We start from the raw sequence: 20,892 nt of genomic DNA, 5'->3' as shown, positions 1-20,892 counted from the left end.
TAGATCCATTTGAGTTCCAAACGGATCCCATTTAATAAAAATGGATTTGGGTATGATGAATCCAATATGTATATATATAAAATAAATAAGAAATTGGGTTTGGATTTGATGAGACCCGAATAGGTCACACCAAATCCAACCCAAGGGCACCAAACACATACCCACTTATATTGGGTTGGGATCCAATCGGACCCAAACCCAACCCCTCTCATTTTATTCCAAACCATGCAAAACCCCCCATCAACCCTAAGTTTTTTTAAATTTCCTTTTCCTCTCAATCCAACACCCATTACCACCATTTCAGTGGGTCACCGCCATCATCACCGTGCCACCGGCACAGTGGCACGCCAGCCACCACTGTGCCACCAGACATGGTGGCCTGAGACACTGCCCCTGCAGTGGCTGACCACGGCGGTCACCACCACTTGGTGCAGGCACCTCGAGCAGGGCCCTAAGGGGGGCGAGAGTCACCTCCCCCACCACCCGCAACGTGTACAGGAAGGGGGCGGGGGTCACCTCCCCCGTCACCCTCGACAGAACCCCCAAGGGGGGGCGGGGCAAGGGTCACCTCCCCTGTCGCCCTCGTTTTTTTCCTCCATTCACGGAAAGGGGGCGGGATCACCTCCTCCACCACCCACAATATTTACAGGAAGGGAGGGGGGGTCACCTCCCATGAGTCCCTTCCCCTCTCCTCTATAAAAGGAGAGGGAAGTCTCTCCCTCTTTTGCAATCTCTCACTGATCTCAGTCTGTCTCTCGTTCTCACTCAATCTCTCTCTCTCTGCTCACACAGTCTCTTTCTCTCTCTCTTTGCTCACGTAGTCTCTCTCTCTGTCAGCTCTCTCTCACTGCTCTCATTCCCTCTCTCGTTCTCACACAGTCTCTCTCTTTGCACACGCAATCTCTCTCTCTGTTCCTACAGCCTGAGCACGACAGTCAGTGCCACCAACTGGCGACGCTGACCTCGACCTTCCACCCCTTCTTTGAGGTGTTAGCAGCACCACCCCGGTGTTGCCCCTCTCTTCCCCTTTGCCATGAAGAAAGAAAGAAAATAAACAAAGAAAAAGAAAAGAAAGAAGAAAGGCAGCTCACGAAACCACCTGCTGCCATCTCCACCAGATCGGTGGACCCCATGATCGCAGCCATCTCCAGAGTCATGCCATCACCATCTTCAATGTGGCCTCTTACTGCTCCTCGAAAACCTACGCTAATCTCAAGTAAGGTCCTGACGTTGGTTTTTGGGTAATTATAATATATATATATATATATATATATATATATAATGTAAAAAATACAAGAAGAAATATTTGAGTTTTTAAAATATTTATAAGTTTTTAAAATATTTATGAGATTTTAAAATATTTATGAGCTCTTGCATAATTGCGTGCTTTTGCATGTTTACAAGCTTCCAAAAGCTTTACAAACTTTAACAATGCATGTATACAATTTCTTATTAGTGGATTATCATATGTTACTTTACGATAAAGATTATAATTCACTTATAATTGTATTACAATGTTAATGCATATGATGATATGCTTTTAGAAATGATATGTAATGATGTTGCATGCATGCAGTGAATTGTTTAAACTCAAATATTAGAATTATGGGTCACATAACCCTACTAGCTATGCTTGCATGTTGAAATATTAAATAACTATGTGACATGATATATCCATGGCTCACATAGGGGTCGAGGGTTCAAAGAACCCATACAGTGCCATTAGGCAAGTTGGTGCATGACATTGTGATATGTTATATAATATAAGCATGCAAGTACTTATGTTGGCTCATACACGATCTTGGGATTGATACAGACCCATGAGGTGCGAAAGAGGCACCGTATCATGAAAAGTACATGCACATGTACACTTACAATATTCGCCTTCACAGGCGAAGTACTCATTAGGGATAAAAGCGCCCGAGCAATAATCAATGGGTTGAGTACATACAAATGAATCATGACTACCCTAGAGGGCTACTAGGGTTATTGAACCCTGAATTGCCTAATTATATGAGACATAAAATAACAAAAAACACCATAATAGGAACCCTGAACCCATTTAGATTTGTGGTTTACCTAAAGAGGTAGGTGGTACAAGCCTCGAGTGACAATACTATATTTATGGGAGTGAAGCATCACAATGGTCTTCAGTCACTCAGAGGTTAAGAGACTAAGGCTATCAATGTATCTTAGGTGATAGATCCCTAACAAATATAGCTAGTCTGGGATGTATTCTATACTGAACATTTACCACTATGGGAACTTCTCTCGATCTCGGATTGCCCGCTTTAGACCCCATATAGTTAGACCTTCGAGAAACTTAAAATATATAGTATAATAAATGCCCGAAGTATTTTTTCTTTTGTGCTATATACCCTCGTGTACCTGAAGAGACTGTAATCCAAATAAATAAAGACCGTATTTACATAGTCTTGAAATAAAAATATGCCTTGATAATGCATAGTTATATTTTGAATAAAGTTGCATGTTACTTCACAGATATTAATTTTGAAATATGTTGTATTATTTTTCGTTAAACTATTTCATGCCTTGATAACCTATATTAGAAATATATCATGCCTTGATGAATTATGACATCTTATATTGAAATATATCATGCCTCAATGAACTGTGGCATCTTCTATGAAAATATATATTTTAATGTTATGTAATTACCTAGGATTGGTGTATACCTACCAGACTTTCATGAGTCTGACCCTTTAAAGAGATTTTAGATGATTGATATGCTGCACAGTGGATGTCAAGATGTAGGGGCGACATCGAGAACTAGGACTTCTAAAGATTCAGGGCTAGTCTTAGAATTTATTTTATTTTGATCCAAAGTGCTTTTGTAATTATAACTCTGTCCTTTTTATCCATCTTATTGCATTCTGTGAATGACTACTTTAAAAAATATAAATAATTTTGCTTTTCATAAATAACACGTGAATGGCTATTGAATTTTATGTTGTTGATTCATACCTGGAACCCACTCCAGAGTCTTTCAACTCCCGCGTGAAAAATATTGTTTTTCGTTGTTTAAAGTTAAAAAGAAAAATTTTAAATTTTTCCTAAAATTTTAGGATAAGATTTTGGGGCGTTACATTCAAACTAGTTAAACTGTTAAACATAAATTTAATTACAACTTCATTTATAATTAGTTACAAAATATTATTGACTTAATTATAATGATTTACAAAAAAAATAAAAACATAAGTCATTGTTGTGGATGCATTATGTGCGCTCGTAGCTCTTCAACAACCTCAATGTTTCTCGCAATAAGGTCAACTTGAGTCCCTATAATGGACTCCTTTGCTTCAAGCAAATCCTTCAACATGTTTCAGCTCTTAGTATATTGAACTTTGAATCTGCTTCACTTGTAGTCCTTCTATGCTTCATACTCCTCGCCCCAAGTACCTCCTCCTCAATGCCCTCTTTGTAGAGGGACTACTTATAAACTATAGGTTGTCATCCTCATCCTCATCGTCAGTAGCTACAACCATGGATGACATGTTGATGTTTTCGCTGTCGTCGATCTAGTCTTCAAGTTTGGAGAGGAACATCATAGGGTAATTGTTTGTCGGATTCTTTATTGTACCTAATATGTTTCTACATGAGGGTGACAGAGTGGTTGTTAAACAAACCCAAAGTACCAGACCATTCAACTGGCTATTTGGCATTTAACTATATTTATATTGTGCAACCAAATGTCACTCCTCACGATGTCATTTGCAATAAAAGAATAAATACCTCTAACAACACCAACATACTAGGGATGTTAAGTCTTCCATGCCTCACGCTACTTAAACTTGCATATAGGTATGCAAGTATGGTTGTTTCCGATGCATACTCATCAATACAATCTAGGTCATGCAATAGTCCCAAATATGAACCATGGATCGTCTTTCCACTAGTGTCAATGAGGAATCCTGAGCCAAAAAATAAAGCAAGAATGCTTTCACATCTTTGTCCACCCTATGACTGTCCTTCCCTCCAAAATACGATAACTTATCCTTTATTCTTCTCCCCTTATTGGGGTTATATATAGTGGCTCTTCAACCATGATAACTTGAGTCTTTCACCTTTGAACACATCCTCCACTTCTAGATAAAGAAGACTCAAGCATTTGAAATCTCCCCACCGATGTGCACTCATTGACTCCCCATGATAGTTAAATAAATTGATTTGTGTTACGTCCTCCAACATAATGGTCATCTCAATATTTTTGAATTGGAATGTGTGTTTGTTGGCATATTTTAGAACTACACAACAAACTTTAGGAGACTGTGACTGAAGTTTCATAGTGCAATCTCAAAGAATGTTTTTAAATGCATATGATCCAACCACTCCACTTTCTACTTTAGTTTTAAGAACCACTTGTATGCTTGGAACCAGTAGAATCAGTGTGTGTCACTTTTTGGATATAATGAATTTTGTCCATATGGATTCTGCAGTTAGAATTAATTTGGCTGAAATTAGTCAAATATCACATATTAGTTATTGAATATAGGACTCAATTTCAAATAACAATCACATATAACAAATTAATCATTGAATTACCATATTCATAGAACTTGTCTTATAAACATGCTTATATACACAAGTATAACATTTTAAAGATTAAATTGCAAGATTCAATCTAGTTATCCTAAAGATATGTTTCATACATACATGACAAACTAATCAATTAATTGCAATATTCAAACTAGTTATCCTAAAAACATGTTTCAAACATATATAATAAATTAATCAATGATAATACTTAATATAATTATCTTACAAACATACTTACACACACATACAAATATAATATTTTAAAGATTGAATTGGAAGATCCAATCTAATTATCCTAAAAACATGTTTCACACATACATGGCAAACTAATCAATTAATTGCAATATTCAAACTAGCTATCTTAAAAATATGCTTCAAATATATATGACAAATTAATCAATGAATAACAAATAAAGATATAACATGTCCACAAGCACGAGATCATGTTTGCCACTGTGACCTTTTCCTTGAAGCACACACTTGCTCCAAGAAGGGCTGATCTACTAGCTTATTATCTGGCACCTCCACTTCAAACTTCTAAGGAGCCTTCTTTAATCCCTCCAAATGGTCCCCTTGAGGATCCTGTTGTGCACTCTCCAATTCAACCTCAATATTCCCTTGAGCATCCACTTGTGTACTCCACCGTAGCCTCAACCCTTAGTTGAACATCCAATCCAGTCAAAGGATCCTCACTCTCTTCTACTTTTTGAGGACCCTTTACATTAACCTTAACCTTAGGGTTTGCATCCTCCCCTTGTTGAGGTACCTCCTTCACCCTTGTATAAGATCCTTTTGTTTTATTCTCCACACCCTTTCTCTTCATCTCGCCACTACCACTGTGCATCTCCAACTACCTCTAGCCAGGTATTGAGGTTAGCAACAACCTCAGAGTGAGTTAGTGGCTCAAACTTATTCACCACTGAGCCCCCTTCCCCTCCTCAGATGCTTCAGGAATGGAAGACAAGAATTGGTCCATAATCTCATTAAACTTTTTTGCAACTTCAACCTTAGATTTGAAAAATATTGAAAGTCTCTCTGTAAGTGTTAGATGTTGCGAGTTTAAGCACAGATTTATGGGTCTTAACTTTGTAATGTTGCATTTTTTGTAAAAAATGTTTGACACCCAAACTCACGGCCATAGAGTTGGTCCCCTCTCTACCCACTTGCCAAGTTTGGTCGATACTTCAAGGTATAAAGTATCACCTAATTTGTAATATCTTATCTTTGGCTTTTGCTATTGTGTTCCAATAGTAGCCTATGGTGTAGGTGTGGCTCCCTTCGAGACAGTCTTCTCAGTCACCATTTTATAGTAAATAAATTTAAAATTTCCTACAATAACACAATAAAGAATATAGGTAAAAAGACGGGCAACAAAGACATGGAATATGCTATTGAAAAAGCATTACAAAAAACAAACAAAATAATTGACAATAAAAAAACTAAAAAATGATGCAAGTATTTCTTATTCATATTTATAATACAAGATACACAATAAATAAACAACAAAATTTTAGGATAGAGGCATATATAGGTAAATAGGCAAGCAGCAGAAGCATGATATAGACTATTAAAAAAATATTACAAAAAAGCAAATAGAATAGGTTATTGACAATGTAAAAAAAAACTCGATAATAATGCAAATCTTCCCGACTCATGTTTATAATACAAGATAGTCAATAGATAAACAACCAAATTTGAGGATAGAGGTATACCAATCGTTAAATAACAAAGCAATAAACAAACATTCATATGTAAATTATTTAAACAAAGAAAAAATGGATTATGTTGTTGAACATGCATAGATAACTTGAAAACCATGCAAAGTAACTAGCTCATACCAATGTTTTAAAAACATAATTGATTTACAATGGTGTTTCAAAAAAAATTGATTTAGCCATTAAAAATGTGCTTACTGAAAAACTCATCGTCGTTGATAAAGTGTCGCTGATTCCCCAAAAATAGCCACCAAAATTTTTGCCAGGGGGAAGAACGTTGGGAACCACAACAAAACCCTAGTTTATAAGAAAATGACCCTGGCTGCAGAGAAAGGATTTTAAAAAGGAAGCATCACATTTAATGCTTGTATAAAATTTCACATAAGAAAGGGATTTTCACAAAGTCTTTACTCCTAACATTTGCGAAATTCTGCAAATTAGTCAGCAATTCTGCATATACAGAGCATACTCACAATTCAAACATGAAACTCGTACAATATATACAAATTTAGTAGAATATTTGCGATATTATGATTTCAGTTACAAGAAGTTCATGAATTTGGTTATGCAAGATTCATACTATATATACAAATTTAGTGAAATATTTGTGATGTTGTGATTTCAGTTACAAGAAGTTCGTGAATTTGGTTATGCGAATTTAGTGAAATATTTATGATACTATGACTTTAGTTACAGGAAGTTCACGAATTTAGTTATGTGAACTTCATACTATATATGTGAATTTAGTAAAATATTTGTGATATTATGACAAGTTTCACGTATAAGAAGTTCATGAATTTAGTTATGGAAACTTTATACTATATATATGAATTTAGTAAAATATTTGTGATGTTACGATTTCAGTTATAGGAAGTTCATGAATTTAGTTATGTGAACTTCTTACTATATATGGATATTTAGTGAAATATTTACGATGTTATGATAGGTTTTAGTTATAAGAAATTCGCAAATTTAGTTATACAAACTTCATACTATATATGTGAATTTAATGAAATATTTGCAATGTTATGACAGGTTTCAGTTATAGAAAGTTCATGAATTTAGTTATGTGAACTTCGTACTATATATGTGAATTTAGAAAAATATTTACGATATTACGATAAGTTTCAGTTACAAGAAGTTCACAAATTTGGTTATGCGAACTTCATACTATATATGTGAATTTTGTTAAATATTTATGATGCTACAACAAATTTTAGTTATGCGAACTTTGTACTATATATGCAAATTTAGTAAAATATTTATAAGGTTATGATAGATTTTAATTACAAAAAGTTTGTGAATTTAGTTATGTGAGCTTCGTACTATATATGCGAATTTAGTGAAATACTTGTAATGTTATGACATGTTTCAATTATAGAAAATTTGTGAATTTAGTCATGCAAACTTCATACTATATATGCAAATTTAGTAAATTATTTAAGATGTTACAACATGTTTCAGTTACAAAAAGTTTACAAATTTAGTCATGCAAACTTCGTACTATATATGCAAATTTAGTAAAATATTTGCGATGTTATAACATATTTTAGTTATAGAAAGTTCACAAATTTAGTCATGCGAACATCATACTATATATGCAAATTTAGTGAAACATTTTCAATGTTACGACATGTTTCAGTTTCAGGAAGTTCACAAATTTGGTCATGCGAACTTCATGAGATCCGCAAAAAAATGCATGAATCTACCTTTTAGTAAGAGTTTGCAATACCCGAACAATGTATTGATATATCATGCGAACTTAAAAAGGATCACTCATACAAAGGGTAAAAAGGTCCTAAAGAAGTCAGACATTTGCAATTTTGAACATGGGCCAGATTTAAAAAATTATAGAGAATTTCAAAAAACATGTGATTTTTATTATACAACATGGTCATTTTTCAATTGAATAAACACTAACGTGACATTAACAAAAAAATTTGAACAAGTTTAGGTTGGACATGAATTAGATCTAATTAACTAGCACAATTTACATCACCCAACTCTCTCTCTAGTATAACTCTCTGCTTAGGGGTATCAATGGGTCGGGTCTAGTTCAGACCAAGGTGAGTCTGAACCCAGATCTGACTTTTATATGTGAGTACTAAGTTCGGACCTAGGTCTGATCAGGTCTGCCAATAGAAAAACCATACATGGATCTTATAATGATTATATGAACCACTCTAACCTCATAATTTTTTTTTTGTCTTTTTATATTAAAAAATCATGGGTCTTAATCAGGACTTGGGTCAGGTATGAAATTTTACAAACAATATCTGACTCCATATATTAATCAGATCCTTTAGATTTGACCCAATTTCTAATTAGGCCTCCTTTATCACCAAACCCTGACCCTATAGGGCTTGGTAAGTGCCAGTTTTATATCAAACCTAATACATTGAAACCTCAAAGCCTAGGTATTTAGACTACCCAACCAAGCTCTGCGAAGCAGTTAGAAAAATTGGCTTTTTTCACTTGCATTTATCAGATATAAAATGTTTTTTTCTCTTTTGGTAGCTTTTTATTTAATTTAGTGGCTAATGTTTGCTACCATTATGACAAGGAACCAAAGTGAAAAGATATAATTTTTTTATTTATAAATTTTTTTACACATTTGACCGTCCACATTTGATCTAAGGCTTTGTTTGGGAACCCGTGTTGGAGGGAGTTACAAGCAGTCAAGGGAAGTAAAACTATTGAAATTCAAGGAAAATGGATTTGGGAGGAATTGTGTATACCTTTTGTTTGAAAGCATAAACAACTCCTTTAAGGATTCAGGCTTGCAACTACTCCTAATTCCTCACCGTGTTTGGGAACCTGTAGCATGGTATTTGAGCTAAGCTAGGGCCTATAAATTAGACCTAAGCTCAGCCCAAAACGGGAAGGGCTGCGGACCTTATGTATATATATTTTCTATAATGCACACACACACAGACACATATACATATGTATATACTATGTATGAATATATATATATATATATATATATATAGGATTTACTGAGGTAAATAAGGTAAACATTTTGAACCAATGAAAATTTAGGAATCCACCAAAATCTTTGTGATTCAAGGAGTTGCAAAAACATCCTCTTCTTAAGAGGACTTCAAATGCGTATTTTGGAGGAGTTCGAGTTAGTTGATTCCTAGCCGAAAATCTTGACTCCTTCCAACTCTTTCTTTCAAACGTCAGACAATTACCCATATTCAATGCCACATCAACTCTGATGAAGACAAACTCCCAAAAATAGCCTAAATGTTTGTTCTAGTAAAAATTAGCCCTTGAATGAAAACTAATGAACTACAAATTTTTAATCTTCAAAAAAATCATATTTTTATGTCAAAAACATATGAACAAAGGGTAGATTCTTACTAATTTGACAATGCTCAACCTCATTTATATCTTCAAAACAACTTCCTATGAGTTCTAATTTGGTGAGACTCCTTACCCACAAAAGAGTAGCAAGTACTTTTCCTTCAAAATTCACATGTTATGCAAAAAAGATAAATGGTGGGGCCTCTATTCAACCTAAACCAAATCAATTTTTCAGTGATCCAATTGAAATTTGATTCCCTTCTATTCTAATGACACTAGTTATGCAATACAAGACAAATAAACAAGATGGTGTTCCTCCGTAATACACTTATATAATTTGCCGACTAGAGTAATGCTTTTTCAACATCATGACAATGTGGTGGTGTTCCTCTGTAGCAAGCCTAATATATATATATATATATATATATATATATATATATATAACATAAAAATATAGAATTTATTAAGGTAAAATCCTATTGTTTATTGAGGTAAAATAGGTGAATATAGGATTCACTCAGGCAAACAGGGTAAACATTTTGAACCAACAGAAATTTAGGAACCCACTAAAATCTTTGTGATTCAAGAAGTTGCAAATACGTCCTCTTTTTAAGAGGAGTTCAAATGGGTAATTTGGAGGAGATGGAGTCAGCTCATTCCCAACCGAAAATCTTGCCTCCTTCCAACTCCTTTCAAGTGTCAACCAATTACCCATATTCAGTGCCACATTATATAATTGTATCCAGTTACATCTCAACTCCGACGAAGACAGGCTCCCAAAGAGAGCCTAAATGTTTGTTCTAATAAAAATTAGCCCTTGAATTAGGAGTTGAAAATTAATGAACTACAAATTTTCAACCATTAAAGAATTTATATTTTTATGTCGAAAACATATGATCAAAGGGTAGATTCTTACTCATTTGACAATGCTCAAACACATTCATATCTTCAAAAAAAACCTCCTTATAAGTTCTAGTTTGGTGGAGCTCCTTACCTACAAGAGTAGCAAATATTTTCCCCTTAAAATTCACATGTTATGCAAGAAAGATAGATGGTGGGGCCCCTATTCGACCAAAACTGAATCAACTTTTGGCCAATCCAATTGGAATTTGATAACCTTTGATTCTATTGACACTATGCAGTACAAGACAAATAAACATGATGGTGTTCCTCCACAGTACGCTTATATTATAGAATAGAGGAATACTTTTTCAATATCATGACAATGTGGTGGTGTTCCTCCGTAGCACGCCTAATATATATGCATTTATATTATGTGCATATACATATATGTAATATATATACATAAATATTATGTATATATAACATAAAATTATAGAATTTATTAAGGAAAAATCCTATTGTTTACTGAGGTAACTTGGGTAAAAAGTTTAAACCAACAAAAATTTAGGAACCCACCGAAATGGTTGTGATTCAAGGAGTTGCAAATACCTTCTCTATCTAAGAGGAGTTTAAATGGGTATTTTAAAGAAGTTGGAGTCAACGAATTCCCAACAAAAAATCTTGCCTTCTTCCAACTCCTTTCAAACGTCAGCTAATTATCCATATTCAATTTCAGATCATTTAACGCTCTCCAATTACATCCCAACTCTAACGAAAACAGGCTTCGAAAGAGAGCCTAAATGTTTGTTCTAGTAAAAATTGGCCCTTGAATCAGGAGTTGAAAATTAATGAACTACATATTTTCAACCTTCAAAAAATTTATATTTTTATGCCAAAAACATATGATCAAAGGGTAAATTCTGAATAATTTGACAACGCTTAGCCATATTCAAATCTTCAAAACAACCTCCCTTTGAGTTCTAATTCGGTGGGGCCCCTTAACCATGAGAGAGTAGCAAATAAATTCACATGTTATGCAAAAAAGATAGATGGTGGGGCCCCTATTCGACCTAAACTGAATCAATTTTTGGCCGATCCAATTGGAATTTGATTCTCTTTGACTCTAATGACACTGGTTATGTTGTACAAGACAAATAAACATGATGGTGTTCCTTTGTAGTACACTTATCTTGGAGAATAGAATAATGCCTTTTCAATATCATGACAATGTGGTGGTGTTCCTTCGTAGCATGCCTAATATCTATCTATCTATTTATATATATATATATGTATATATATATATATATATATATATATATATATATTATGTATGTATATATATAACATAAAAATATAGAATTTACTGAGGTAAAATTCTATTGTTTTCTGAGGTAAAATAGATGGGGTAAAAAGTTTGAACCAACAAAAATTAAGGAACCCACTGAAATCCTTGTGATTCAAGGAGTTGTAAATACCTTTTCTTTCTAAGAGGAGTTCAAAAGGGTATTTTGGAGTTGGAGTCAGTTGATTCCCAACCGAAAATCTTGCCTCCTTCCAACTCCTTTCAAATGTCAGTCAATTATCTTTATTCAGTGACACATCATATAATGGTCTTCAATTACATCCCAACTATAACGAAAACATCCCCCCAAAAGACCCTAAATGTTTGTTCTAGTAAAAATTGGCTCTTGAATCAAGAGTTGAAAATTAATGAACTACATTTTTTTAACCTTCAAACAAATTATATTTTTATATCAAAAACGTATGATCAAAGGGTTGATTCTTACTAATTTGACAATGCTCAACAACATTCATATCATCAAAACAATCTCCCTAAGTGTTCCAATTTGGTGGGGCTCCCGATCCACGAGTGAGTAGCAAATACTTCCCTTTTAAAATTCACATGTTATGTAAAAAAGATAGATGGTGGGGCCTGTATTTGACCTAAACCGAATCAATTTTTGGCCGATCTAATTAGAATTTGATTCCCTTTTATTGTAATGACACTGTTATGCAATACAAGATAAATAAACATGATGGTGTTCCTTCATATTACACCTATATTATAGAATAGAGTAATGCTTTTTCAATATCATGACAATGTGGTGGTGTTCTTTCATAGCACGCCTAATATATATATATATATATATATATATATATATATATATATATATATATATATATATATATATATATATATATATATATATATATATATATATATATATATATATAACATAAAAATATATAATTTACTAAGGTAAAATCCTATTATTTATTGAGGTAAAATAGGTGAACATAAGATTTACTGAGGTAAATGGGGTAAAAAGTTTGCACCAACAAATATTAAGGAACCCATCGAAATCATTGTGATTCAAGGAGTTGCAAATACCTTCTCTTTTTAAGAGGAGTTCAAATAGGTATTTTGGATGAGTTGGAGTCAGTTGATTCCCAACCGAAAATCTTGCCTCTTTCCAACTTCTTTGAAATGTCAGCCAGTTATCCATATTCAGTGCCACATCATATAATGCTCTTCAATTACATCCCATTTATAACGAAAACAGGCTCCTAAAAAGACCCTAAATGTTTGTTCTAGTAAAAATTGGCCTTTGAATAAGGAGTTGAAAATTAATGAACTATAATTTCTTAACCTTCAAAAAATTTATATTTTTATATCAAAAACATATGATCAAAGGGTTGATTCTTAATAATTTGACAACACTCAACCACATTCATATCTTCAAAACAATCTCCCTATGAGTTCCAATTTAGTGGGGCTCCTTACCCACAAGTGAGTAGCAAATACTTCCCCTTTAAAGTTCACATGTTAGGTAAAAAAGATAGATGGTGGGGCCCCTATTTGACCTAAACCGAATCAATTTTTGGCCGATCCAATTGGAATTTGATTCCCTTCGATTCTAATGACATTGGTTATGCACTACAAGACCAATAAACATGACGGTGTTTCTCCGTAGTACACCTATATTGTAGAATAGAGTAATGCTTTTTAAATATCATGACAATGTGGTGGTGTTCTTTTGTAGCACACCTAATATATATATATATATATATATATATATACATAAAAATATAGAATTTACTAAGGTAAAATCCTATTATTTACTGAGGTAAAATAGGTGAACATAAGATTTACAGAAGTAAATGGGGTAAAAAGTTTGAACCAACAAATATTAAGAAACCCACCAAAATCCTTGTGATTCAAGGAGTTGCAAATACCTTCTCTTTTTAAGAGGAGTTTAAATGGGTATTTTGGAGGAGTTGGAGTCAACTCATTCTGAGCAAAAAATCTTGCCTCCTTCCAACTCCTTTCAGACGTCAACCAATTGTCCATCAGTGTCACATCATATAACAGTCTTCAATTACATCCCAACTTTGACAAAAATAGGTTCCCAAAGAGAGCCTAAATGTTTGTTCAAGTAAAAATTGGCCCATGAATGAGGAGTTCAAAATTAATGAACTACAAATATTTAACCTTCAAAAATTTATTTTTTTTATGTAAAAAACATATGATCAAAGGGTAGATTCTTACTAATTTGACAATGCTCAACCATATTCATATCTTCAAAACAACCTCCTGATGAGTTCCAATTTGGTGGGGCTCCTTACCCACGAGAGTAGCAAATATTTTCCCTTTAAAATTCACATGTTATGTAAAAAAGATAGATGGTAGGCCCCCTATTCAACCAAAACCAAATCAATTTTTGGCCGATCCAATTAGAATTTGATTCCCTTTGATTCTAATGACACTGGTTATGCAGTACAAGACAAATAAACATGATGGTGTTATTGTAGGGTAGAGTAATGCTTTTTCAATATCATGACAACTCCTTTCAGATGTCAGCCAATTGTCCATCAGTGTCACATCATATAACAGTCTTCGATTACATCCCACCTTTGACAAAAATAGGTTCCCAAAGAGAGCCTAAATGTTTGTTCAAGTAAAAATTGGCCCATGAATGAGGAGTTCAAAATTAATGAACTACAAATATTTAACCTTCAAAATTTTATTTTTTTATGTAAAAAACATATGATCAAAGGGTAGATTCTTACTAATTTGACAATGCTCAACCACATTCATATCTTCAAAACAACCTCCTTATGAGTTCAAATTTGGTGGGGCTCCTTACCCATGAAAGTAGCAAATATTTTTCCTTCAAAATTCACATGTTATGCAAAAAAGATAGATGGTAGGGCCCCTATTCAACAAAAACCGAATCAATTTTTGGCTGATCCAATTAGAATTTGATTCCCTTTGATTCTAATGATACTGGTTATGCAGTACAAGACAAATAAACATGATGGTTTTATTGTAGGGTAGAGTAATGCTTTTTCAATATCATGACAATGTGCTGGTGTTTTTCCGTAGCACGCCTAATATATATATATATATATATATATATATATATATATATATATATATATATATATATATATATATATATATTACTGAGGTAAAATCCTATTGTTTACTAAGGTAAAATAGGTGAATATAAGATTTACTAAGGTAAATGGGGTAAAAAGTTAAAACCAACCAAAATTTAGGAACCCTCCGAAATCGTTGTGGTTCAAGGAGTTGCAAATAAATTCTCTTTCTAAGAGGAGTTTAAATGGGTATGTTGGAGGAGTTGGAGTCAGTTGATTCCTAGCCAAAAATCTTGCCTCCTTCCAACTCCTTTCAAAGGTTGGCCAAGTATATCCATATTCAGTGTTACATCATATAACAGTCTCTGATTATATTCCAACTTTGACGAAAATAGACTCCCAAAGAGTGCCTAAATGTTTGTTCAAGAAAAAATTAGCCCTTGAATCTGTAGTTGAAAATTAATGAACTACACATTTTCAACCTTAAAAAAAATAATATTTTATGTCCAAAACATATGATCAAAGGGTAGATTCTTACTAATTTTACAATGCTCAGCCATATTCATATCTTCAAAACAACCTCTTTATGAGTTCAAATTTGGTGGGGCTCCTTACCCACAAGAGAGTAGCAAATACTTCCCTTTTAAAATTCACATGTTATGCAAAAAAGATAGATGGTGGGGCTCCTATTCAACCAAAACCAAATCAATTTTTGGCCAATCCAGTTAGAATTTGATTTTCTTTGATTCTTATGACACTCGTTATGCAGTACAAGACAAATAAACATGATGGTGTTCCTCTGTAGTACACCTATATTGTAGAATAAAGTAATGCTTTTTCAATATCATGACAATGTGGCGGTGTTCCTCCTTAGCATGGCTAATATATATATATATATATATATATATATATATATATATATATATATATATATATATATATATATATATATATATATATATATATTATGTATATATAACATAAAAATATAGAGTTTACTGAGTTAAAATAGGTGAATATAAGATTTACTGAGGTAAATGAGGTAAAAAGTTTGAACCAACAAATATTAAGGAACCCAATGAAATCCTTGTGATTCAAGTAGTTGCAAATACCTTCTCTTTCTAAGAGGTGTTTAAATGGGTATTTTGGATGAGTTGGAGTCAGTTGATTCCCTGCCGAAAATCTTGCCTCCTTTCAACTCCTTTCAAACGTCAGCCAATTATTCATATTTAGTGTCACATCACATAACGGTCTCCAATTACATCCCAACTCTGATGAAAATAGGCTCCCAAAAAGAGCCTAAATGTTTGTTCTAGTAAAAATTGGCCCTTGAATCAGGAGTTTAAAATTAATGAACTACAAATTTTAACCTTCAAAAAAATTATATTTTTATGTTAAAAACATACACTACAAGAAAATTGTTAATTAGCGACGGAAATTAGCGACGGATTTTTCCCGTCGCTACTTAGCGACAGATTAGCTAGAGATAGAATCTGTCGCTAATTTGCGACGGATTAGCGAGGAAACGACTTTTATCGCTAATCTGTCGCTACTTAGCGACGGATTAGCCACTGCATGTTTTTGTCGCTACTTTTGATTACAAGAACACCATTTTAGCGACGGATTTAGAGAGGGAACTCTGTCGTCGCTAATCCGTCGCTAATTAGCGACGGAGTAGCGACAGAATATATTCCGTCGCTTTTTTGGTATTTGGGTTTCGCGACGGCTTCGCGACGGAATTTTTCCGTCGCTAAGCCGTCGCTAAATGTCGCGTAAATCCCTAATCCCATCCCTCTTTCTCTTTTCCCTGTTTCGCTGTATTGCTCCCTCCCGCCGCCCGTCGGCTCTCGCCACCGTCCGGCCACCGCCGCTCGCCAGCCGCCGCTCCCCGTCCACCGCTCGCCAGCCGGCGCTCGCCAGCTGCCGCTCTCCGTCAACCTCCCGCCACCGTCCGGCGAAGCGCAGGTAATATTCTTCTTCTTCTTCTTCTTCTTCTTCTTCTTCTTCTAAACGCAGGGGGTACGCCCCTTCCCTGCCGGAAACGGAGGGGGTTTAACCCCCTGCCGTGCTTTCCAGCAGGGGGGGTCGACCCCCTGCGTTTCCGGCAAGGGGGGTCGACCCCCTGTCGGAAAGGCATGGGGGGTCGACCCCCTGCCGGAAACGCATGGGGGGTCGACCCCTTGCCGGAAACGCATGGGGGGTCGACCCCCCTGCCGTAAAGGCACGGCAGGGGGTCAACCCCCCATGCCGGAACTGCCTTTCCGGTAGGGGGTTTAACCCCCTTCCCTGCCGGAAAGGCAGGGGGTTTAACCCCCTGCCGTGCTTTCCGGCAGGGGGGGTCGACCCCCTGCGTTATGCTGCCTAAGTGACTTGTCAAAAAAAAAAAATCTGTTTTTGAATGCCTATGCTGCCTATATGAATCGTTTGAAAAATAAAATCTGTAGTAGGAATAACATGCTGCCGATGTGTATTGCTTTTGAAAAAAACAATCTGTTATGAGATATATTATGCTGTCTATGTGAATTGGTTTCAAAAAAATCTGTTTTTTAATGCATATGCTGCCTATGTAAATCAGTTTGAAAAAAAAATCTTTAGTAGGAATACTATGTTGCCTATGTGTTTGTTTTTAGAAAAAAAAATTGTTATGAGATACCTACGTTGCCTATGTGATCTGTTTTGAAAAGAATTTTTGTTATGGATACCTATGCTGCCCATGTGATCTCTTTTTAAAAAAAAAAAAGTTATTATGTGATCCCTATGTTGTCCATGTGATTAGCTTGAAAAAAAAATTGTAATATGAGTATATAAGATGTCCATATGGTTTTAAGTGTAGTTTGCATATATGTTGTCCATATGGATTTTAAGTTGAATTTTTTTTTGTAATGTATATATACAAGTTGTCCATGTTGTTCAATTTGTTAGTTTGTTAATGTCTACTGGTAGTTAGTTTTACTTCAATTTGTTTTCTTGAAATCTGGTTAGTTAGAGTATTTCAATCTATTGGTCTTTTATAATTATATTTTTCTTGGATAGATTGGTATTTAATGTTCTCACAATCAGTTAGTTAGATTAGGGCTATTTGAATTCTTTATGATAGTGGTGGTTAAACGGAGTTCACATCTTTTCTAGTAAACTAATTGATTGATTTACTATTCCTTTGCTAAGTAGTTCAGATTAGAAATTGTCTATGACTTTATGTTAGTCGACTGGTTCAACATGTTATAGCTGGTTTGTTAAATTAGCATCTTCTAGTTAGATTTGGCTTAACATATATACTATTTTTCTTTTCTCTTCTTTCAATTAGTTAGAGTTGTTTTAATTTGTTTTAATTTTTTTAGTTAGTGTTTCATCTTGTTTCATGATTAGTTAGTTTGTTACTTAATTTGTTTTGTTTTTGTGCAGATTTTTCAACGGAACCAACTCGTGCTCGGCCACCTGTGGTAAGTAAATGACAAAAACAATGCAAATCGGGTAAATACCCGTGGTGAGTAAGTGATGCAAACGTATCACATGTTATTTAATTTATTGAATGCAGCACTTTATTGTTCACACACTCACTTAGTTGTTGATATCTAGGACTGCTTTGTTGGAGTTCGGAGATCATGCTGAGCATGATTTTAATGTAGAAATATGGAAGTGTTCTTATTTTTGGAGTACGGAGTCCATGCTAAGCATGGTAGTAGTTAGTGAGATATTGAAGTGTGTTTGCTGCAGGTACATGTTTGCCATTTATTTGATATGAATGATTATGATGTATTGCAATGTTTGATGTAATTGTATCCATGCTTGCATGTAGTTACTTTCAATTTGATTTTGACTTCCATGTGAAATTTTATAATAAAAGCATGCTTCAAATGATTGTATCATGTCATTAATAGTTTGCACATGAAAATATTAAGTTATCAATGCATGCATCAAAATTCTTGTTATTGTTTGACATAGTATATTGCATGATAAATTTGATATTTTCTTCATCGTCGCATTCTGATTGTTTTTTTCTTAATTCGTTAGGATACTCGGCTCTGTGAAGGCTTCACAAAATCGATCGAAGATGCCCGAAGCCCATCTACACACAGGTGGATCTAAGACATTTGGGAGCCACCTAAAGAAAATGGTAACTCATCAATATATAATATTAATTTTATAAGTATAGTTGCAAATTTGTGTACTAAATCTTTTGTCATTTAACTTCGCAGGAAGCAGAAAAAGGAGGCAGTGTACCATATAAGGATGTGTTTGTAGAAACACATAAACGGAAGACCACGGGAGTCTTCGTATCAGAGAAGGCGAGAACGACAACGGTATGTATTAATTCTATTAATAATCATTGCAATATATATGCAAGTCATCATAATGTTATCATTAATTATTAATGAATACTTTAAACATTATTTTGTAGGAGGCATATGAGCAACAAATGGTAGAGCGATATGGTGAAGACGCTACTCAGCATCCATCATTTGATCCTACAGCATGGGTGACTGCAGCAGGTGAACCCAAAAAAGGTCGCGTGTTCGGGTTTGGGAGTAATATGAACACTTCACCAGTTATTGGTTCTTCCAGTTACGGCTCACCAACTTCTTGCGCCGACATAAGCTCCAAGCAGCCGACTATTCTTTCCGGTGATGATGTACGCGAGATCATTAATGAATCACTGAATAACTACTTCCAATACACCGTCGCCCCCTTTCTCCGAAATGAGATCAAGGCCGCTGTTCAGGATAGGGGATCTTCGATTCTAGGTCCCTCTCAGGTATAATCACATATATAGTTTTTTTGACTATCTTAAAGCACATCTGAGCATGGTAGAATCACATATAGAGTTTTTCTAGATGCCTTAGAACACATATGAACATGCTATAATCACATATTCAATTTTTTTACTGCCTTAGCACACATATGAGCATGATAGAATCACATATATATATATATATATATATATATATATATTTAACTTTTTGTCTGTCTTAGAGCACATATGAGCATGATAGAATCACATATAAAGTTTTTTTGATTGCATTAGAACACATAAGCATGCTATAATCACATATTCAGTTTTTTTACTGCCTAAGAACACATATGAGCATATTATAATCACATATTCTGTTTTTTGACTGCCTTAACACACATATGAACATGCTATAATAACATATAGAGTTTTTTAACTGCCTTAGAACACATATGAACATGTTATATATCATTTATGATAGAATCACATATAAAATTTTTGGCTTTGCCTGCCTTAGAGCACATATGAGCATGCTATATTCACATATTCAATTTTTTTACTGCCTTAGCACACATACGAGCATGATCGAATCACATATATAGTTTTTTGCCTGCCTTAAAGCACATCTGAGCATGGTAGAATCACATATAGAGTTTTTTTATATGCCTTAGAACACATATGAACATGCTATAATCACATATTCAATTTTTTGACTGCCTTAGCACACATATGAGCATGATAGAATCACATATAGAGTTTTTTTATTGCCTTAGATCACACATGAGCACATGATAGAATCACATATAGTGTGTAATTTATTTCATTATATTTTGTTTATCAATACTGACTGTTCTTTTCTTGTGTAGGCTGCTAGCGATAATCAGGGTAGTGGAGCTGAAGGGACAGATAAAGACAATGAACAAGAAGACGCACAAAATCTTGGCGATGATTAGAGGACTGTGTTGAAGAAGTTCTATTTTTTTTATTTTTCCTAATTGTAATTGTTGAATTGTAAATAATTAAACTTCTTAGTTTTAAGGTGGAATGATTAATTATTATAGATACTTGTTATATGAATTTTTTTGTGTGGTTTGTTTTTTATTTACAGGAAATATAATTTGTACAGGAAATATAAATTGTACAGTTCTCCGTAATTAATTTTTAAATAATTTTTTTTTGATTTTTTTTCGTTTTTGCGACGGATTAGCGACGAATGATTCCGTCGCTATTCATATTAATCTAGCGACGGCTTAGCGACGGAATTAAATCCGTCGCCACGCCGTGGTCGCCGTTTAGTACCAGCGGATTGGCGACGGAATATAGCGCTCGTTATTCCGTCGCAATTAGCGACGG

The 20,892-nt window shown here is 34.4% G+C and overlaps 1 protein-coding gene across 1 annotated transcript in view; it reads left to right on the top strand.

Annotated features, from left to right (window-relative positions):
• LOC149845888 (AP2-like ethylene-responsive transcription factor SNZ) overlaps positions 1–20,610 on the top strand; it is a 246,134-nt gene extending 225,524 nt beyond the window's left edge. Inside the window, exons 3-4 of the mRNA XM_089997777.1 lie at positions 18,213–18,250; positions 20,406–20,610. The gene's annotated coding sequence lies outside the window, so the exon portion shown is untranslated. The remainder of the gene's footprint in view (positions 1–18,212; positions 18,251–20,405) is intronic.
• Positions 20,611–20,892: the final 282 nt, after the last annotated feature.

This window comes from Nuphar pumila, chromosome 2, assembly GCF_984573655.1.
Source record: "Nuphar pumila chromosome 2, dmNupPumi1.hap1.1, whole genome shotgun sequence".
NCBI classification, from domain to species: domain Eukaryota; kingdom Viridiplantae; phylum Streptophyta; class Magnoliopsida; order Nymphaeales; family Nymphaeaceae; genus Nuphar; species Nuphar pumila.
The sequence above is the reverse complement of the archived record's forward strand: the minus strand, read 5'-3'. Positions and strand labels throughout refer to the sequence as shown.